Source organism: Mastomys coucha, unplaced genomic scaffold (assembly GCF_008632895.1).
Source record: "Mastomys coucha isolate ucsf_1 unplaced genomic scaffold, UCSF_Mcou_1 pScaffold11, whole genome shotgun sequence".
In the NCBI taxonomy this organism is placed as follows: domain Eukaryota; kingdom Metazoa; phylum Chordata; class Mammalia; order Rodentia; family Muridae; genus Mastomys; species Mastomys coucha.
The window spans coordinates 20,766,883-20,769,460 of NW_022196893.1; positions in this window are offsets into that span (position 1 = coordinate 20,766,883).

The window sequence follows — 2,578 nt, forward strand, 5'->3', positions numbered from 1 at the left end:
TTTTGTATAAAGTTGAGAATTGCTCTGTCAAGGTCTATAAAGAATTGTGTTGGATTTTTGAGGAAGTTGCATTGAATTTGTAAATTGCTTTTGGTAAGATGACCATTTTCATTATGTTATATCTACTGATACATGAACGTGGGAGATCTTTCCATCTTCTGATATCTTCCTCAATTTCTTTCTTCAGCTACTTGAAGTTCTTGTTATATAGGTTTTTTACTTGCTTAGTTAGAGTTGCATCAAAATATTTTATATTATTCGTGGCTCTTGTAAAGGTTGTTGTTTCCCCTAATTTCTTTCTCTTGTTTGCCATTTATATAGAGGAGGCCTACTGATTTCTTTGAGTTAATTTTGTATCCACTTTGGTGTTTATCAGGTGTAGGAGTTTTCTGGTATAATTTTCCAGTGTTGCTTATGTATACTATGTTGATGGATTTTCATCAACATAATCATGAATGATTTCATGAATGATCCTGCATCCCTGGGATGAAGCCTACTCGATCACGGTAGATGATATCTTTAATGCGTTCTTGGATTTGGTTTGTGAGTATTTTATTGAGTATTTATGCATCAGTGTTAATAAGCGAAATTGGTCTGAAATTCTTTTTCTTTGTTGAGTCTTTGTGTAGTTTAGATATCAGGGTGACTGTGGCTTTATAGAATGAGTTAGGCAGTGTTCCTTCTGTTTCTATTTTGTGGAATAGTTTGGGGAGTATTGGTAGTAGCTTTTCTTTGAAAGTCTGGTAGAATTCTTCACTAAAACCATCTGTCCCTGGCATTTTATGGTTGGGAGACTTTTGTTGAGTTAGGCTGTTGAAATAGTTTACCTAATCTTGATTTAACCTTGTTAAGTAGCATCTATCTAGAAAATCATCCATTTCATTAAGATTTTGCAATTTTGTGGGGTATAAATTTTGAAGTAAGACCTAATGATATTTTGAATATCTTCAGTGTCTGTTGTTATGTCTCCCTTTTAATTTCTGATTTTGTCTATTGGATAATGTCTCTCTGTCTTTTGGTTATTTTGGCTAAGGATTTGTCTATCTTGTTGATTTTCTCAAAGAAACAGCTATTGGTTTTGTTGATTCTTTGTATTTTTTTTTTTTTTTTTTTTTTTTTTGGTTTCTAACTGATTGATTTCAGCCATGGTTTTGATTATTTCTTGTCATCTACTTCTCTTCTGTGTGCTTGCTTCTTTTTTCTCACGTTTTCAGTATACTTTTAAATTGCTGGTATGAGAACTTTCTAGTTTCTTTATGAAGGCACATAGTGCTATGAACTTTCCTCTTAGCACCACTTTCTTTATGTCCCCCAAATTTGAGTATGTTATGGCTCAATTTTCATTGAATTTTAGGTCTTTAATTTCTTTCTTTTTTTCTTCTCTGACCTAGAGATCAATGAGTAGAGAGTCGCTCAGTTTCCATGAGTGTGTAGAGTTTCTGGTGTTTTTGTTGTTGTTTAAGTCCAGCTTTAATCCATAGTGGTCTGATAAGATACAAAGTATTATTTCAATTTTCTTGTATCTCCTTTGTGATGGACTACTTGTTTGTTTTGGAGAAGGATCCATGAGGTGCTGAAAAGAAGATATATTCTTTTGTGTTTGGGTGAAATATTCTATAGATGGCTGTTAGGTCCATTTGATTCATAATTTCTGTTAGTTTCGTTATTTCTCTGTTTAGGTTTTGTTTGGATGACCTGTCAGTTAGTGAGAGTAGGGCGTTGAAACCTCCCCCTATTAATGCATAAGGTTCAATGTATAATTTGCCATCTTTCTGTTGCACACGTGTGTGTGTGTGTATGTGTGTGTGTGTGTGTGTGTGTGTGTGTGTGTGTGTGTGTGTGGTAGGGAGTACTGGATGTCTCATTTGTTCTAACATTCCACTGACATGTACCCTCTGTACTTTAATTAGTTGTGAGCTTGTTTCCACATTAATCATCCACTGCACAGACCACGTCTCTGATGAGATCTAAGAGGTATATAAATTTGTGGGTACAGAGATATAAATTTAGAGAGCAGTGTGATATTGTTTTGACTGAGTTAAAGGGAAATCCCATAGTTGTCTTAATTTGTATTTCTCTGATGGCCAAGGATGGTTAACACTTTTAAAAATATTTTTTAGCCACTTGTATTACTTCTTCCAAGAATAGTATTTATTTATTTATTTATTTATTTTTTCCTCAGTCAGACAGGGAGAGTTTATTGAGTATACATCCCAGGACTGGTCAACCAGGGCCATGGCCTGGATTTGGAAAATGAACTGTGACCCTGAGTTAAGATCCTACAAAGTTTTTTTGTTTTTTGTTTTTTGTTTGTTTTTTTTTGTTTTTTTGCTTTTTTTATTAGATATTTTCTTTATTTACATGTAAATTTCTCCCTTCCCAGTTTCCCCTCTAAAAAACAAAGAAACAAACAAAAACAACAAAAACAAACCCCAGCTGCCTCCCCACTCCCCATGCCTGCCACCCCACCTTCTCCTGCTTCTTGGCCCTGGCATTCCCCCACAGTGGGACACAGAACCTTCACAGGGCTGAAGTCCTCTCCTCCCATTGATGATCGAATTTGCAATCCTCCACTATA